Raw genomic sequence first — 20,495 nt, 5'->3', positions numbered from 1 at the left:
GATATGGAAGAAACCAAGATGTATCCATTAGCAGATAAATGGGTTTAGAAATATATATATATATATATATATATATATGTACACACACACACACACACACACACACACATACACATAGGCTTCCCAGGTGCTGCTAGTGGTAAAGAACCCACCTGCCAATGCAGGAGACATAAGAGACGTGGATTTGATTACTGGATCAGGAAGTTCCCCTGGAGGAGGGCATGGCAACTCATTCCTGTATTGCCTGGAGAACCTCATGGACAGAGAAGCCTGTGGGCTACAGTCCATGGGGTCGCAAATAGTCAGACACAACTGACTCACTCTTCACTTCACAAAATAAACCTTAACAAATACATTTTTTTCCCCACAAATAACAAATATTTTTGAAAATCTGATAAATGAAAAGTGTTACTGTTTATAATCTTAATTTGCCTTCCCATTATGAATCATATAAGGTATTTTATCATACATTTGAAAATTACCTATACTTTTCTCTATATCAAACTTTCATATTCTCTGCCTATTTTTAACTGGTTTCTTAGCTATTTTCTCATTGATTTTCAGAAAACTTGATTGAGTTTTAAATATATTGTCTGAGTTTGTCATTTTTTTTACATGAATTATAGTGAGTTTTTGACTACATTAAAAAAATAATGTAAGATTTTTATATTGAGAACCAAAAATAAAATATAAGAAATATTGATATGAAAACAGAGCTTTGCTGAGAGGCCAAAAATACCCTAATGGCATTAATGATAAAAAGGAAGAACATAATAAAATAAGCATGCCCTAACAATTTCCAGGTGCATTCTAAAGCCTGAGTTGCTAAATCAGTATTACAGAAAATTAACGAGTAGTGTGAAGAATGACACTGACAAGCTTGTTCTTCAAGAACACATAACAACTATTTTAAACCTACTATCATGCACTGTTCTAGATTTTGCCAAAAATTAATGCAAATGTTATGCTCTCTGATCACATAGTATATATACAAAATGGAGAATAGCCAGATAAGAAACAATGGAATTTGATGAGTATTGAGATGGAAAAGACACTGGATGTGATGAGAAAAAGAGAATGGGTCTCTAACCCATATTTAGGAAGTGATGACATAATTTTTTTGAGATCTAAAGGGCAATTATATAAGATCAAGTGATGTATTAAGGGCAGAGAGTTGGATCAATGAAGTTATTATAAAGACAGAATAAAAAATGTACAAAAATCCCTGAAGATTAAATGAAGTATTTTTCATTCAGGGGTATGAAGATAGCTCTATCTAAATGGATGTATAGATGATACCAGGACAGACAAAAGTTAAAAAGGAATAAGCAATGACCAAATCATCTAGGACTTCACAGATTTTATATGTCTATACTTCACTCTGAAGATAATGGGGAAAAAGTGCAAGTTAGAAATATTATTTGCATATGATAATATCCTTAATTAATACATTAAGATCATTTAGAAGCTTTCTTTTTGCACTTTATTCATCTTATTAAATGATCTCCTAATAATGATCAGGTCTATTCTCTTTTACCCACACCCACTTGCCCATGCCACTATTCACCTATGAAACAATTGCAATAGTTTTGTTGACATTGGCTCTTCACATATTCAATTTTTTTCTGTATAAAATATTTTTGTTGTTGTTGTTCAGCTACTAAATCATTTCCAACTCTTTGTGATCCCATGGACTGTAGCAGGCCAGGCTTCCCTGTCCTTCACCATCTCCCAGAGTTTGCTTAAACTCATGTGCATTGAATTGGGGATACCATCCAACCATCTTGTCCTCTGTCATCCCTTTCTCCTCATGTCTTCAATCTTTTGCAGCATCAGGGTCTTTTCCAATGAGTTGGCTCTTCGCATTAATGGCCAAAGTATTGGAGCTTCAGCTTTAGCATAGTTCTTCTGATAAATATTCAGGATTTATTTCCTTTAGGATTGACTGGCTTGATCTCCTTGCAGTCCAAGGGACTCTCAAAAGTCATCTCTAGCACCACAGTTTGAAAACATCAATTCTTTGACACTCAGTCTTCTTTATGGTTCAACGTCTATACATGACTACTGGGAAAACCATAGCTTTGACTATACGTAATTTTGTTGGCAAAGTGATGTCTCTGCTTTTTAAAATTTTCTAGTTTATCCCATTTAACCCTTTCTCCTGGTTATCCTTCCTAACAATTTGCATTCCCATACTTTAATTATTGTTTTAGTTGAATATCTTTAGTAAAATATGCATTTTCACAAGCAAAGACTGTGTCTGTTTTATTAACTCTGGCACTTAGTACTCAACTAATTGATGGTGAGTTCAATTTTGAATATTAGTTCATGTGTCTGTAAAATATCCATGAACAGTTGTATAATAAGAAGTGGTATAAGTTCTGCAGTTATGAAAAGGCAGATAGAGAAAGAAGTATTAACAGTAAAGGGCTAACAGAGTTTTTAAAGGAGATTTTGTGGAACAGGAATAGAAGAGGCACTAGAATATTGTGTATGTCTTAGTCCCCATTTCAAATGTGTTCCATTCACCTTTTATATAAGCTCTTTCTACTGCTGCCACAACTAGCTCTGGAAAGTATCACCTGACAGCATCTCAGCTCAGCTCAGCTACACATACTCCTCTCTTCCTTTCTGTCCTAAGACTTCTCTGAGTAGGGAGAATGGACTGCCTGTGGGAATGCTCAGCTGTTAGAGGAACGAACTGAAAGTTCAACCAAGTTGTACTTCATGGGGCAGTCCTTGACTAAGAAGAGACTGTCCCTTGACTCATGGATAGACTGTCCCTTCTATCATCTTACTGTAACAATTTTGAGATATCTTTTGCTTGAGTACCTCAAAAGATGTTATGAATCCTGCTAATGTGCTCAAACATCTGAACAGGTAAATACTGTATCATCATATTGGCTTTTGTCCCCTCCCTGTTTAGCTCATCCCAGCTTCTTATTCCTGTTCCCCAAGATTCTGTCCCAAATTGAACTATCTGCATGCAAGCCCAATGTCTGTTTTCTGGAGAAAACTCAAACTAACATTTAAGTTATAAATAAAAAAGCTAAAGTAGACTCATTTGGAGTTCTCAGAAAGGAAGAAAATTAGGAATGTAGAGTCATAAAAATAATAATATTGGTGCTCAAGAAGGATGAGAATGTTAAAATTCAAATGGTGCTGAGAGGAACAGTAAGATATGCAAAAAACTTGCTATAAAATTGAGTTGCAAGAAGCTCACTGACAATTTTAAGAGAACAATCTTGGTAGAATGCAGCAGGGGGAAGTCAGACTATCATGAATTAAGAGAGATAACAAGGTAAATAAGTGGATTATGTAATTGTTGATGGTTTTTTTTTTCCATAAAAATTCTTTGGGAAAAATTAAGAGATGAAGACAAAACTCAGAAAATGATAAATGTGGAGAAGAGGCAATAAAGGCCACAATACAGATTTCTGATAACAGAAAAGGAATACTGCAAATATAATAAAAAATATTGGGTAATATATGTGATATATACATAGAATAGAAAATAGTTTAAATTGAGGAGGGTGCTGAATTTTTTTTCTTGAAGATATTTACCTAGAAACTGTAAATTTAATGGAAAGATATGTTTATCCAGATATAGTCTAACTAAATAAAATCTAAATAATTTGAATGTTATAGTAAACATTCTAAAAGTAGTGTTCCTAAGAAATAATTTCAAAGCAATAATTTGCTAGAATATAAAGTGGAAAAATTAAAAGGGTAAGAGATAACAATATCTAAAAACAAGAAAAGTTGTAAAATAATACCAATAAGCTCATCAAGAAATATTTATGGCTAATACTAAAAAAGAGTATAAGCCAAGATATTTAATAAAGTTTTTGAATAAAATGAGAGATATACCATAATCAAGGAAAAATTACAAAAGTGAAAAAGAAAGTGATCCTCTTTTAAAACAGTCATAAATGTAAACGTAACTGCAAAGGTAATCACAAAGGAAGTTTGGGGGAACTTGATAATATGATTGTAAAATACATCTATTAAACAAATTAAATGAGAATAGTCAAGAAAGAACTGAAAGTTGTAATAAAATGACATATCACATTTTTAAAAGTACTATTGCCTTCTAATAATTAAAGCTGTATTGTATTCATGCAACAATAGAGTTTTATTAATAAAAAAATGTGCAAGTCTCACACAAAGCAAAGGCAAATATCAGCATTTATATTGTAATAAAGATAGAATTTGAAATGAATAGGAAATGGACAGGTTACTCAAATAATGATGTTAGGATCATTGGTTACTATTTTTAGTTAAAAATAAAATCTAATACTTGTATTAAAAAATAAATAAAAATAAATTCTAGGTATATTTGGTATAAACATAACAATGTAACCTATAAACATCCCAGATGAAACTATGGATAGCTTTGTAAATTAGAGATAGTAAAGACTCTCAAAACATGAAACCAAAAATAAAGACTATAATTAAAAATTCCAGTAGAAGTGGTTATGTTAGGTAGTTAGAATAGGAAAAAGGAGTCCAGAATGCTGGTGGCTAAAAGACAAGGAAGGGAAAAGCCCACGAAAATAGAACAAAGGAAGATCCAAGGATCTGAGTGAGGACCTCAATTAAAACAAACAGCACCCCTGGCTAGCCTATTTACATTGGGCAGGCCCCAGGGGAGGAGTAAAAACATAAAAAGAGGAGCCAAATGGCCAGGGATCTCTCTCTTTTCATGTCTTTTGGGTCCGCATGCCCTCATGCCTTGAGGATGTGTTTTCCTTTACTTTCTAAATAAAACTGAGCTGTAACACAGAGCTGTAACACTGGTCCATCACTTCAAATTTTTGTTGTGATGAGACAGAACTAAGGAAATTACACACTCTCCCGTCAGTTAGATTAAAATATTAAATTGAAAAATTGCATTGAAAAACCTTATGCAATTGAAAGGCTCATCAGTTCCAAGGAGTTGATCTTTTTAATATACAAAGACTTTTAAAATAATAGTAACAAGAACAGTTATAATATATAACTATATATGTGTGGTTTGTGTATTACATACTACTTGACTAATGATCTAGATGCTGGGATCACCTTGTAATTTAGGTTTCTTTGTGCTTTTTTCTATTTTCCTAATTTTCTTTCCTGACATGTTATTTTCTATACACAATACAAGGTGTTAATAAAATTAAAAATAATATCTTGAGTAGTTTCCAAAAATTACTTTTTTCCAGCAATTATGGATAGAGAGATGGATTGGATAAATACTGAATATAAAACAGCAAGTCTTGTGCTTATTTGACTAATGTTACTATGTTTGGTATATTACCAGGCCATGGAAGCCTGGGGTATGGTTTACTTCCAAGATAATAATAAACTTTTGCACTTGGGCATGCTTAGGAAACACAACTTTTTCTCAAAGGCTCATACTCCTCTTAGTTTCCAGGTGTTCCATATATACCTACCTGGTCAAGCAGTGCCAGAGCAGCTGCACAAGGTATGTGCCACATAATGTCCCATTCACTTGCATGTTAATGTCTGCACAGTATACCTGTAAGAGCAGAATGTTGCATTCTTAACATAAAGAACCATTCTAGGATTTTGATAATGACTATAAATATACTACATATATATATATATATATATATGTAAAAACATATACTTAGAGTATGATAGTGAGCATCCTAATAACCACCACATGCTGTTTGTCATTATTTGTAGTCATTTCTTTACTCCTCTGTATAGTTTTAACATTTGTATGCAATCTTATGTAATTTAATTTAGGTTTGTCTCTTTTTGACCTTTATAAAACTAAGATCATTAGTATAGTCATTTTAGGTCCTGATTTGTTATTCAATTTTATATTGGTAAGTTTTAGCTACTATTTTTGGATATAGCTCATTTTCACTGTTGAAAAGTAGTTCTGGGTTGAAAGTAACTGTTTATTTAGCTCTTGGACTCTTGATGAACATGTGGGTTATTCCCAACATTAAGCTATCACTACTTATGCTGTGAAAATTGTGTACAAGGACCCTGGAGCACATAGAAATGCTTGGGTCATATGATATGCTCACATAATCTCAGTGCATAGTGGCAAGCTGTTTTCAGATTTGTAACTAAAGCCACACTGTTAGTATGATCTGTATCTTTGACACAAGTTGGTAAACAATGCTAAAGTGGTGGGTTTGCAGATACACTATATCATGGTTACAATTTCTATTATTAATTCTGTTGACTACCTCTTCTTATATTTATTGTTCATTTAGAGTCCTCTTTCAAAAAGAGCTGGGTCAGCCTGTTACCCATTTTTTTCTATTGGTTTTATTCATTTATAGGAGTTTGTTGTTGATTATTTTTAAAAATTTTAGTCTGGATATAAGTACATTTTAGTTATATGTGTTACACATATCTTCTCTCATTCTGTGGCTTTCAATTTCATTCTTTTATAGTGTGTTTTGGTGAGCAAGAGTTCTTAATTTTAGATGATTTACTTTATTGGTGTTTTCTGTTAGTATTTGTATCTTATCTAATAAAAATCCTTTGTTACTCCAAGGTAACAAAAAAGTTTTCTGCATTAACTTCTAAATATTTTTCAATTTTGCCTTTCACATTTAGGTTTATAATACAACTGGGAATGCTTTTGTACATGGTATGTGGGAAGTGTTGATTTTGTTGTTTCGTGTTTTTTCTAAACAATGAATTGCAAACCCTGCAGTCTTATGTGGCCACTGATATCTGTGTGCTATTAGCGTAGCGATCAGTTTATTTTCTTCAATTTCCTTAAAGACATGGAGCCAAGAAGAAAAAACAAAAAAACAGAGAGAGAGAAAGAAAAACTTTCCCAGTCTCTACAGATTGGCTCAATCTTGATTCTTTTCTTCAACACTAAAGCCAGACTTTTCAAAACTCTGTCTTAGACTTAATTCCTATTTGTGTGGAACCTAAGGCCAGTCAGTGGTAAAAACTTTTTCTGAACATACATTCAGCCTTGTTTAGGCACATGAACTTCTCCTTCTCCATTCCCTAGTATATGAGTGAGCTTTCAAAAGTCCTTATTCTTTCACGAATCTCTTTTCCCAACGTCTTCCTTTTCAGGCTTTTGTCTGGAAATCTATTTCTTGTCCTGGTATTTCTTCCCCTGGGCTGCTGTAGCCAGAGTTTTTGCCTTCACATGCTTCTGGCAAAAACCACCAGGGAAGCCACCTCAGTCCTAGGAACACTTCAAGTCAGATTAAACAAAGACAAGCCATTTTGCCAATCCATGGAGGGGTATCACCAGATAGCTCAAAACACACAACCTCAGTTCCTTGAGAGTAGATTCCCATATTGCTCCTCTGGCACTAGCAATCTGCCCCAGTATGTGTGGACTGCTATCTACTGGCTGCCACTAATCTCACAAGTGGGAGAGGGTGGGAAGGGAATTTAAAATGCCTCTATGGTCTCATACCACAATAAAGCAGCTTCATTCTTCCTTCAGCTTTCTCATGATTGTTGTAAATTTTTGCCTAATTCCAGAATTCCAAAAAAGGTTGATTCTGATAGTTTTTCCCGTATTATTAGTCTTTTGTTAAGCTCTTAGCCTTGGGGTTATCTACTCCTTCATTTTCAGTGATGTCACTCCTACCCAGTTTTCATATATATTTTCATTATAACTTAACTCAAAATATTTCCTAATTATTTTTATAATTTCCGCTTTGACCAAGGATGTACTAGAAATATATTTCTTAACTTTAAAATGTTTTAGTATTTTCTAAAAAGATGCTTACTCCTTGGAAGAAAAGTTATGACCAACCTAGATAGCATATTGAAAAGCAGAGACATCAGTTTGCCAACAAAGGTCTGTCTAGTAAAGGCTATGGTTTTTCCAGTGGTCATGTATGGATGTGAGAGTTGGACTATGAAGAAAGCTGAGCACCAAAGAATTGATGTTTTTGAACTCTGGTGTTGGAGAAAACTCTTGAGAGTCCCTTGGACTGCAAGGAGATCCAACCAGTCCATTCTGAAGGAGATCAGCCCTGGGATTTCTTTGGAAGGAATGATGCTAAAGCTGAAACTCCAGTACTTTGGCCACCTCATGTGAAGAGTTGACTCATTGGAAAAGACTGATTCTAGAAGGGATTGGGGGCAGGAGGAGAAGGGGACGACGGAGGATGAGATGGCTGGATGGCATCACTGACTTGATGGACGTGAGTCTGAGTGAACTCCGGGAGTTGGTGATGGACAGGGAGGCCTGGAGTGCTGCAATTCATGGGGTCACAAAGAGTCAGACACGACTGAGCGACTGAACTGAACTGAACTGAACTGAACCAAATCTAGGAGATCCTGGCTAAGGGCGTGTCCAAACAGTTGGAGGCCATCTCTGAACCCCTGAGGTAATACTGTCCAAGTCATCTGTTGGTGTTTTTCTCCTGGGGCCTCGCACTCAAAGGCAAAAAGATATTGGGATTTTTAGCCAGTGGCATGCAAAAAAATGCATCTTTGAGATCCAAGACTGTAAACCACTTGGCACTGGGTGGGATTTCTCCTAAGATTACATAGGGACTGGGTACTGTGGGATGGGAGGGGATTATAGCTTCATTTATGATCCACAGATCTTGAACCATTTGCCAGGTTCTGCCCTTTTTCTTTACTAAGAGGATTGGAGTGTTACATGGTGAATTGGTGGGGACCAATAGCCCACAAGCAAGGATTTTGTGTGTTAAAGGCTGTAGTCTTTCTAGAGCCTCTCTTCTGAGGGGATATTGTTTCTGGTTGGGAAACTGGGATCTCAGAGGACAATGATGACCAGTTCAGCTTGGTGGTCTCGTCCAGGAGTTCCTTGGTCCCACACCTAGGGGTTAACTTTGTACATAGTTTTTGGCCCCTCTCTATTGGAGAGGATGTAATGGGTTCTTCAGTAGTAACCAGAAGCTGTAGGGCTCTAGGGGCTGAAAGGCTTCCCATCACAAGGGGGGTCCCCAGTTTAATGAGCATCAGTTCAGTTAAGTTCAGTTCAGTCGCTTAGTCATGTCCGACTCGTTGCGACCCCATGAATCACAGCACACCAGGCCTCCCTGTCCATCACCAACTCCAGGAGCTTACCAAAACTCATGTCCATCGAGTCAGTGATAACATCCAGCCATCTCATCCTCTGTCATCCCCTTCTCCTCCTGCCCCCAATCCCTCCCAGCATCAGAGTCTTTTCCAATGTGTCAACTCTTCCCATGAGGTGGCCAAAGTATTGGAGTTTCAGCTTCAGCATTGGTCCTTCCAATGAACACCCAGGACTGATCTCCTTTAGGATGAATTGGTTGTATCTCCTTTCAGTCCAAGGGACTCTCAAGGGTCTTCTCCAACACCATGGTTCAAAAGCATCAATTCTTTGGTGCTTAGCTTTCTTCATAGTCCAACTCTCACATCCATACATGACCACTGGAAAAACCATAGCCTTGACTAGAAGGACCTTTGTTGGCAAAGTAATATCTCAGCATTTCAATATGCTATCTAGGTTGGTCATAACTTTCCTTCCAAGGAGTAAGCATCCTTTAATTTCATGGCTGCAATCACCATCCGCTGTGATTTTGGAGCCCCCCAAAATGAAGTCTGACACTGTTTCCACTGTTTCCCCATATATTTCCCATGAAGTGATGGGACCAGATGCCATGATCTTCCTTTTCTGAATGTTGAGCTTTAAGCCAACTTTTTTACTCTCCTCTTTCACTATCATCAAGAGGCTTTTGAGTTCGTCTTCACTTTCTGCCATAAGGGTGGTGTCATCTGCATATCTGAGGTTACTGATATTTCTCCCAGCAATCTTGATTCCAGCTTGTGCTTCTTCCAGCCCAGCGTTTCTCATGATGTACTCTGCATATAAGTTAAATAAGCAGGGTAACAAGATACAGCCTTGACGTACTCCTTTTACTATTTCGAACCAGTCTGTTGATCCATGTCCAGTTCTAACTGTTGCTTCCTGTCCTGCATATAGGTTTCTCAAGAGGCAGGTCAGGTGGTCTCCCATCTCTTTCAGAATATTCCACAGTTTATTGTGATCCACACTGTCACAGGCTTTGGCATGGTCAATAAAGCAGAAATAGATGTTTTTCTGGAACTCTCTTGCTTTTTTGATGATCCAGCAGATGTTGGCAATTTGGTCTCTGGTTCCTCTGCCTTTTCTAAAACCAGCTTGAACATCAGGAAGTTCATGGTTCACATATTGCTGAAGCCTGGCTTGGAGAATTTTGAGCATTACTTTACTAGCATGTGAGATGAGTGCAATTGTGCAGTAGTTTGAACATGTTTGGCATTGCCTATCTTTGGGATTGGAATGAAAACTGACCTTTTCCAGTCCTGTGACCACTGCTGAGTTTTCCAAATTTGCTGGCATATTGAGTGCAGCACTTTCACAGCATCATCTTTCAGGATTTGAAATAGCTCAACTGGAATTCCATCACCTCTACTGGCTTTGTTCATAGTGTAGCTTTCTATGGCCCACCTGACTTCCCATTCCAGGATGTCTGACTCTAGGTGAGTGATCACACCATTGTGATTATCTTGGTCATGAAGATCTTTTTTGTACAGCTCTGTGTATTCCTGCCAGCTCTTCTTAATATCTTCTGCTTCTGTTAAGTCCATACCATTTCTGTCCTTTATCAAGCCTATCTTTGCATGAAATGTTCCCTTGGTATCTCTAATTTTCTTGAAGAGATCTCTAGTCTTTCCCATTCTGTTGTTTTCCTCTATTTCTTTGCATTGATCGCTGAGGAAGGCTTTCTTATCTCTTCTTGCTATTCTTTGGAACTCTGCATTCAGATGCTTATATCTTTCCTTTTCTCCTTTGCTTTTCACTTCTCTTCTTTTCACAGCTATTTGTAAAGCCTCCTCAGACAGCCATTTTGCTTTTTTGCATTTCTTTTCCATGGGAATGGTCTTGATCCCTGTCTCCTGTACAATGCCACAAACCTCTGTCCATAGTTCATCAGGCACTCTATCTATCAGATCTAGGCCCTTAAATCTATTTCTCACTTCCACTGTATAATCATAAGGAATTTGATTTAGGTCATACCTGAATGGTCTAGTGGTTTTCCCTACTTTCTTCAATTTAAGTCTGAATTTGGCAATAAGGAGTTCATGATCTGAGCCACAGTCAGCTCCTGGTCTTGTTTTTGCTGACTGTATAGAGCTTCTCCATCTTTGGCTGCAAAGAATATAATCAGTCTGATTTCGGTGTTGACCATCTGGTGATGTCCTTGTGTAGAGTCTTCTCTTGTGTTGTTGGAAGAGGGTGTTTGCTATGACCAGTGCATTTTCTTGGCAAAACTCTGTCAGTCTTTTCCCTGCTTCATTCCGTATTCCAAGGCCAAATTTACCTGTTACTCCAGGTGTTTCTTGACTTCCTACTTTTGCATTCAAGTCCCCTATAATGAAAAGGACATCTTTTTCGGGTGTTAGTTCTAAAAGGTCTTGTAGGTCTTCATAGAACCGTTCAATTTCAGCTTCTTCAGCATTACTGGTTGGGGCACAGACTTGGATTACTGTGATATTGAATGGTTTGCCTTGGAAACGAAGAGAGATCATTCTGTCATTTTTGAGATTGCATCCAAGTACTGCATTTTGGACTCTTTTGTGACTATGATTGCTACTCCATTTCTTCTAAGGGATTCCTGCCTGCAGTAGTAGATATAATGGTCATCTGAGTTAAATTCACCCATTCCAGCCCATTTTAGTTCGCTGATTCCTAGAATGTCGACGTTCACTCTTGCCATCTCCTGTTTAACCACTTCCAATTTGCCTTGATTCATGGACCTGACATTCCAGGTTCCTATGCAATATTTCTCATTACAGCATCGGACCTTGCTTCTATCACTAGTCACATCCACAACTGGGTATTATTTTTTCTTTGGCTCCATCCCTTCATTCTTTCTGGAGTTATTTTTGCACTGATCTCCAGTAGCATATTTGGCACCTACTGTACTGGGGAGTTCCTCTTTCAGTATCCTATCATTTTGCCTTTTCATACTGTTCATGAGGTTCTCAAGGCAAGAATACTGAAGTGGTTTGCCATTCCCTTCTCCAGTGGACCAAATTCTGTCAGCACTCTCCACCATGACCTGCCCGTCTTGGGTGGCCCCACAGGGCATGGCTTAGTTTCATTGAGTTAGACAAGGCTGTGGTCCTAGTGTGATTAGATTGACTAGTTTTCAGTGATTATGGTTTCAGTGTGTCTGCCCTCCCACTCATTAGCATATGAATTCACCCAGCTAGCAAAAGCTAGCCAGACTGAATTCCGTGGCCTAAACCCTTGCCCTCTGCAATAGCCTACACCCTGCAGAGTGCCCTTCTCTCCGAATCCCAACAAATCCACCTCTTACCTATTGCTTTATCACTCACTGAGTTTTTGCAATGAGACTTCAGAGCCTGAGCTTCATTAGGTCCTGAAGCCAGGCATCATGCGTTTTAGTCAGGCTTCAGTCCTGGGAGAGAAGAGCTGAATGATGGGAGGAAAAAGCAGTGGGAAAAAAGTGCCAAGGAATCCCCTTCATAGCCTGCCAGAAAAATCTGCTAAATACCTGATCTGTGCTCATAGTGTTCATTGGCCTGATCCTTGGCACAAAGAAAATTAAGGACAGAAGAACCCCCACCAGCTTGGGTAACAGCTACTGGGGCTCAGTAGATAGTCCCTGTGGGACATACCGAGGAGTAGCCTCTCCAGAGTCCCTCAGTTGCACCCATTGCCACTTGTCTGTTTGGGGGGGGGGGAGGGGGCGGGGGGTTTGAGGAAATAAGAAGCAAGAGATTGTAAAAGAATTAAGTTTTGTTAGGCATATGTCCTTCCAGCCATAGGAGCAAGGACCTCCTACCTTAACCTGAGGTCTTCTAGAATCTGAGACTGAGCTGCGTGAGCTTTCTGCTGAGTTCATTTTTCACTGTCCCGGTTTCCACCATGCTGGGCTTCTTGTCACTTCCCCTGCTCTTGGTTTTCTTTGCATTCCACTTCCACCACGGGATCTTTCTTCGAGTTGGGCTCCTGCTGTGTTTGGCCTCCTCCTTGTGGGGAGCCACGCTGAGGTTGTTTCAGCCAGGTTAAATTGGAGTCACGGTACCATAGATGTTAGGGGGAGTGGGTTAATTTCCTCGGTTCTGTCTCGTTACAACAAAATTTGAAGTGACAGACATTAAAGCCCTCGGCGTGTCACAGCTCTCAAATAGTCTGTGTTATAGTTCTCAGACAGATCAGTCTTATTTAGAAAATAAAGGAAAATACATTCTTGAGGTGGAGGTGTGAAGGCATGCCAACCCAAAAGACGCGAAGAGGAGAGAGAGAGAAAGAGAGAGAATGAGAACACGGGAGAGAGAGAGAGAGACCCCTGGCCCTTTGGCTCCTCTTTTTATTTACTTTTTCCTCCCCTGGACCTGCCCTATGTAAATTGGGCTAGCCAGGAGTGCTGTTTGTTCTACCTGAGGTCCTCACTCCAGTTCTCAGACCTTCCTTTGTTCTATTTTCACAGACTTTTCCCTTCCTTGTCTTTTAGCCACCACCATTCTGGACTCCTTTTTTGCAATGGCACACCACTCCAGTACTCTTGCCTGGAGAATTCCAGGGATGGCGGAGCCTGGTGGGCTGCCATCTATGGGGTTGCACAGAGTCGGACACGACTGAAGTGACTTAGCAGCAGCAATAGCAGCAACATATGCATACATGTGTGCTAACTCGCTTCAGTCGTGTCTAACTCTTTGCGACCCTATGGACTGAAGCCAGGCCAGCTCCTCTGTCCATGGGATTCTCCAGGCAAGAATACTGGAGTAGGTTGCTGTGCCCTCCTCCAGGGGATCTTTCTGACCCATGGGTTGAACCCATGTCTATTATGTCTCCTGCATTATGCCAATGTGTTCTTTACTACTACCACCACCAGGGAAGCCCTTGTGTATCTATAGTCTTAGTTAAATTTGTGTCTACCTATTTAATTAAATATAGAGAAACTTGCCATTTATTCTACTTAGGCTAAGTAATGCTGGTGGATGAGATAACCTTAAAACCTCAATAATATAATATGAAACTAGGATGAAGGTCTGCATGGATTTTGGTCCACTCTTATCCTGAAAATATAGATAATTTGATGGACACTTTAAAAGTATCATTCTATCTGTTTTGTGGAGAATAGTTATGCTAGAAAAGAACAGGGAAATAAGTTTGGACATTACTCATAAGCAGATAAAAGATGATGGTAGCCTGGAAGAGAATTTTAGAAAAAGAATTGGTAAATTGAGTTCAGATTCTTGATACATTTTAATGGTAGAAAGTGTAGAATTTGATTATGGATTTTATGTGGAGTGTAAGAGAAAGAAAGGAATTAGTGATGCCTCCAAAATTTTGGTCTGAAAAAGAATGAATTGAGATGTCAAATACTTATATAGGAAGCATAAAAAGAAACAGAATTTTGGGAGGAAATCAAGAATTCACTAGTGTATTTGTTAAGTTTGAGACATTTAATAAATATCCAAATGAAGATGTAGGGGAGGAAATCTTATTTATGTCTGAAATTAAGGGAAAAATCAAGACTGAAGATATAAATTGGAGTCATACGCATGGCATGTGGAACTCATATAAAGGCCAAGAACAGGTCACTTAGAAGTGAATATAGAGAAGTATAAGAGATCCCAGCACTGAGCCCTGGGAAACTCCAACATTTTCTATTAAGGATAGAGGAAGAATAAGCAGCAAATGTAAGAAGTGGTTTATGCTATAGAAAGAAAACCAATAGAGATTATTTTCTATATGAATACATATTTTTTAAATTAATGGTGTTAATATTAAATAGTTCCAAATGCTGCTGATAGTTCAAAATAAGGAGTTGGACACTGAGTGACTAACACTTTCACTTACATTGGAAAATTTGGAGGACATTGATAATATTAATAAGAGCAGTTTTGTATGTGTGATGGGTAAGAATATCTATTTAGATAAGTCTAAATGAAAACAACTGGAGAAGATGAAATGAGTTTTTGAGAACTGTTTCTCCAAATGACAGTAAAGAAATAGGTCAGTAATCATAGAAGAATATACAAGTCAAGAGGGTGTTTTGTTTATGGAAAATAGGGTGATACTTTTGTATTACACAGTAGATGTGAAATTTTGACTAAATGCTCAAGAGAGAATGCAGACTATGCTCAGATGGAATTTTGGACTCAGAAACATGATCATATATCCCATCACAAGAATAAATAGAAACAAATGAAGGCATGTCAACAGTTTTGAGAATATGTGGAATTTCCCTTCTTTTGCTTTCATTTTCTGTGCAAAATAAAAAAAGATTATCTAATTAGGAGCAGAGAAGAGGCTCTAGACTTTTGAGAAGAGAAGCAAAGATACAAAAATTTTAACTAGAAGATCAGGAGTGAATAAACAATGGAAATAGGCAGCAGTGCATGCCCATGTCAGTTTTTGATCATAAATATAAAGTGAATCCAACCATTAAGGTTGTTTGTTTTTAACCCACTCATTATCCACTTTTTACCCACTTTTCTTATCAGAACAAGACCCAGTTTCCCCCAGAGTCAATCTCTCCCATCAGGAAGACTCCATAAGCTTCTTATCCTTTTCACTCAGAGGGCAGACAGAATGAAAACCACAATCACAGAAAACTGATCAAACTGATCACATGGACCACAGCCTTGTCTAACTCAATGAAACTATGAATCTTGCCATGTAGGGCCATCCAAGATGGATGGGTCATGGTGGAGAGTTCTGACAAAATGTGGTCCACTGGAGAAGGAAATGGCAAACCTCTTAGTATTCTTAGCTTGAGAACCCCATGAACAATATGAAAAGGCAAAAAAAAAAAAAAAAAAAAATAGGACACTGAAAGACGAACTCCCCAGGTCAGTTCAGTTCAGTTCAGTTGCTCAGTCATGTCCGACTCTGCAACCCCATGAATCGCAGCACGCCAGGCCTCCCTGTCCATCACAAACTCCCAGAGTTCACTCAAACTCACGTCCATCGAGTCAGTGATGCCATCCAGCCATCTCATCCCCTTCTCCTCCTGCCCCCAATCCCTCCCAGCATCAGAGTCTTTTCCAATGAGTCAATTCTTCGCATGAGGTAGCCAAAGTACTGGAGTTTCAGCTTTAGCATCATTCCTTCCAAAGAATACCCAGGACTGATCTCCTTCAGAATGACTGGTTGGATCTCCTTGCAGTCCAAGGGACTCTCAAGAGTCTTCTCCAACACCACGGTTCAAAAGCATCAATTCTCTGGTGCTCAGCTTTCTTCACAGTCCAACTCTCATATCCATACATGACCACTAGGAAAACCATAACCTTGACTAGATGGACCTTTGTTGGCAAAGTAATGTCTCTGCTTTTCAATAGATGCCCAATAAGCTACTGAAGAAGAGTGGGGAAAATACTCCAGAAAGAATAAAGAGAGAGCCAAAGCAAAAACAACAGCACAAATGTCAAATGCCACAACAATGCCAAAAACAACTGTTACATCACAGTTGTAGATGTGATGGGTGATGGAAGTAAAGTCTGATGCTGTAAAGAACAATATTGCATAGGACCTGGAATGTTAGGTCCATGAATCAAGGCAAATTGAAAGTGGTCAAACAAGAGATGGCAAGGGTGAACATCGACATTTTAGGAATCAGCGAACTAAAATGGACTGGAAAGGGCGAGCTTAACTCAGATGACCACTGTGTCTACTACTGTGGGCAAGAATCCCTTGGAAGAAATGGAGTAGCCCTCATAGTCAATAAAACAGTCTGAAATGCAGTTCTTAGGTACAGTCTCAAAAATGACAGAATGATCTGTTTGTTTCCAAGGCAAACCATTCAATATTACAGTAATTCAAGTCAATGCCCCAACCAGTAATCCTGAAGAGACTGAAGTTGAATGGTTCTTTGAAGACCTACAATAACTTTTTAAACTAACACCTGCACCCATCCAAAATGGCACCTGATCTTATACATTAATTGATTACTTACTTTTTAAAAAACTTGTGGTAATGGAGATTCACATGCAGTTATTTGAAATGAAATGGAGAGATTCTGTACACCTTATACTCAATTTCTCTTTAAGGTAACATCTTGCATAAGTAGAGGGCAATGTCACAATAAGGAAACTGACATTGATACACTCTACCCATGCTGAAGCTACCCAGGCTTCAGCAATAAGTGAACTGTGAACTTCCAGATGTTCAAGCTTATTTTAGAAAAGGCAGAGGAACCAGAGATCAAATTGCCAAAATCCGCTGGATCATCAAAAAAGCAAGAGAGTTCCAGAAAAACATCTATTTCTGCTTTATTGATTATGCCAAAGCCTTTGACTGTGTGGATCACAATAAACTATGGAAAATTCTGAAGGAGATGGGAATACCAGATCACCCCACCTGCCTCTTGAGAAACCTATATGCAGGTCAGGAAGCAGCAGTTAGAACTGGACATGGAACAACAGACTGATTCCATATAGGAAAAGGAGTACGTCAAGGCTGTATATTGTCACCCTGCTTATTTAACTTATATGCAGAGTACATCATGAGAAACGCTGGGCTGGAAGAAGCACAAGCTGGAATCAAGACTGCCGGGAGAAATCTCAATAACCTCAGATATGCAGATGACACCACCCTTATGGCAGAAAGTGAAGAGGAACTCAAAAGCCTCTTGATGAAAGAGGAAAGTGAAAAAGTTGGCTTAAAGCTCAACATTCAGAAAAGGAAGATCATGGCATCTGGTCCCATCACTTCCTGGGAAATAGATGGGGAAACAGTGGAACAGTGTCAGACTTTATTTTTTGGGGCTCCCAAATCACTGCAGATGGTGACTGCAGCCATGAAATTAAGACACTTACTCCTTGGAAGGATTTTGTCAAAGGCTTTCTCTGCATCTATTGAGATAATCATATGGTTTTTATTTTTCAATTTGTTAATGTGGTGTATTACATTGATTGATTTGCGGATATTGAAGAATCCTTGCATCCCTGGGATAAAGCCCACTTGGTCATGGTGTATGATCTTTTTAATGTGTTGTTGGATTCTGATTGCTAGAATTTTGTTTAGGATTTTTGCATCTATGTTCATCAGTGATATTGGCCTGTAGTTTTCTTTTTTCGTGGGATCTTTGTCAGGTTTTGGTATTAGGGTGATGGTGGCCTCATAGAATGAGTTTGGAAGTTTACCTTCCTCTGCAATTTTCTGGAAGAGTTTGAGCAGGATAGGTGTTAGCTCTTCTCTAAACTTTTGGTAGAATTCAGCTGTGAAGCCGTCTGGACCTGGGCTTTTGTTTGCTGGAAGATTTTTGATTACAGTTTCAATTTCCATGCTTGTGATGGGTCTGTTAAGGTTTTCTATTTCTTCCTGGTCGAGTTTTGGAAAGTTGTACTTTACTAAGAATTTGTCCATTTCTTCCTCGTTGTCCATTTTATTGGCATATAATTGTTGATAATAGTCTCTTATGATCCTTTGTATTTCTGTGTTGTCTGTTGTGATCTCTCCATTTTCGTTTCTAATTTTATTGATTTGATTTTTCTCCCTTTGTTTCTTGATGAGTCTGGCTAATGGTTTATCAATTTTATTTATCCTTTCAAAGAACCAGCTTTTGGCTTTGTTGATTTTTGCTATGGTCTCTTTTGTTTCTTTTGCATTTATTTCTGCTCTAATTTTTAAGATTTCTTTCCTTCTACTAACCCTGGGGTTCTCCATTTCTTCCTTTTCTAGTTGCTTTAGGTGTAGAGTTAGGTTATTTATTTGACTTTTTTCTTGTTTCTTGAGGTGTGCCTGTATTGCTATGAACTTTCCCCTTAGGACTGCTTTTACTGTGTCCCACAGGTTTTGGGTTGTTGTGTTTTCATTTTCATTCATTTCTAAGCAAATTTTGATTTCTTTTTTGATTTCTTCTGTGATTTGTTGGTTATTCAGCAGGGTGTTGTTCATCCTCCATATGTTGAAATTTTTAATAGTTTTTCTCCTGTAATTGAGATCTAATCTTACTGCGTTGTGGTCAGAAAAGATGCTTGGAATGATTTCTATTTTTTTGAATTTACCAAGGCTAGCTTTATGGCCCAGGATGTGATCTATCCTAGAGAAGGTTCCATGTGCGCTTGAGAAAAAGGTGAAATTCATTGTTTTGGGATGAAATGTCCTATAGATATCAATTAGGTCTAACTGGTCTATTGTATCGTTTAAAGTTTGTGTTTCCTTGTTAATTTTCTGTTTAGTTGATCTATCCATAGGTGTGAGTGGGGTATTAAAGTCTCCCACTATTATTGTGTTATTGTTAATTTCTCCTTTCATACTTGTTAGCATTTGTCTTACATACTGCGGTGCTCCCGTGTTGGGTGCATATATATTTATAATTGTTATATCTTCTTCTTGGATTGATCCTTTGATCATTATGTAGTGACCTTCTTTGTCTCTTTTCACAGCCTTTGTTTTAAAGTCTATTTTATCTGATATGAGTATTGCTACTCCTGCTTTCTTTTGGTCCCTATTTGCATGGAAAATCTTTTTCCAGCCCTTCACTTTCAGTCTGTATGTGTCCCCTGTTTTGAGGTGGGTCTCCTGTAGACAACATATGTAGGGGTCTTGTTTTTGTATCCATTCAGCCAGTCTTTGTCTTTTGGTTGGGGCATTCAACCCATTTACATTTAAGGTAATTACTGATAAGTATGATCCCGTTGCCATTTACTTTATTGTGTGGGGTTCGAATTTATACACCATTTTTGTGTTTCCTGTCTAGAGAATATCCTTTAGTATTTGTTGGAGAGCTGGTTTGGTGGTGCAGAATTCTCTCAGCTTTTGCTTGTCTGAGAAGCTTTTGATTTCTCCTTCATACTTGAATGAAATCCTTGCTGGGTACAATAATCTGGGCTGTAGGTTATTTTCTTTCATCATTTTAAGTATGTCTTGCCATTCCCTCCTGGCTTGAAGAGTTTCTATTGAAAGATCAGCTGTTATCCTTATGGGAAATTCCCTTGTGTGTTATTTGTTGTTTTTCCCTTGCTGCTTTTAATATTTGTTCTTTGTGTTTGATCTTTGTTAATTTGATTAATATGTGTCTTGGAGTGTTTCGCCTTGGGTTTATCCTGTTTGGGATTCTCTGAGTTTCTTGGACTTGGGTGATTATTTCCTTCCCCAGTTTAGGGAAGTTTTCAACTATTATCTCCTCAAGTATTTTCTCATGGTCTTTCTTTTTGTCTTCTTCTTCTTCTGGAACCCCTATGATTCGAATGTTGTAGCGTTTAATATTGTCCTGGAGGTCTCTGAGATTGTCCTCATTTCTTTTAATTCGTTTTTCTTTTATTCTCTCTGATTCATTTATTTCTACCATTCTATCTTCTAATTCACTAATCCTATCTTCTGCCTCTGTTATTCTACTATTTGTTGCCTCCAGAGTGTTTTTAATTTCATTTATTGCATTATTCATTATATATTGACTCTTCTTTATTTCTTCTAGGTCCTTGTTAAACCTTTCTTGCATCTTCTCAATCCTTGTCTCCCGGCTATTTATCTGTGATTCCATTTTAATTTCAAGATTTTGGATCAATTTCACTATCAT

General features: G+C 38.0%; 1 long non-coding RNA gene across 1 annotated transcript in view; it reads right to left on the bottom strand.

Annotated features, from left to right (window-relative positions):
• Positions 1-20,495, bottom strand: part of LOC132346041 (uncharacterized) — a 68,859-nt gene that overhangs the window by 11,281 nt on the left and 37,083 nt on the right. Inside the window, exon 4 of the long non-coding RNA XR_009495761.1 lies at positions 5,436-5,521. This is a non-coding gene — a long non-coding RNA (uncharacterized lncRNA). The remainder of the gene's footprint in view (positions 1-5,435; positions 5,522-20,495) is intronic.

This window comes from Bos taurus, chromosome 8 (genome assembly GCF_002263795.3).
Source record: "Bos taurus isolate L1 Dominette 01449 registration number 42190680 breed Hereford chromosome 8, ARS-UCD2.0, whole genome shotgun sequence".
Lineage (NCBI taxonomy): Eukaryota > Metazoa > Chordata > Mammalia > Artiodactyla > Bovidae > Bos > Bos taurus.
Note: the sequence above shows the minus strand (reverse complement) of the source record. Positions and strands in the feature narration are given on the sequence as shown.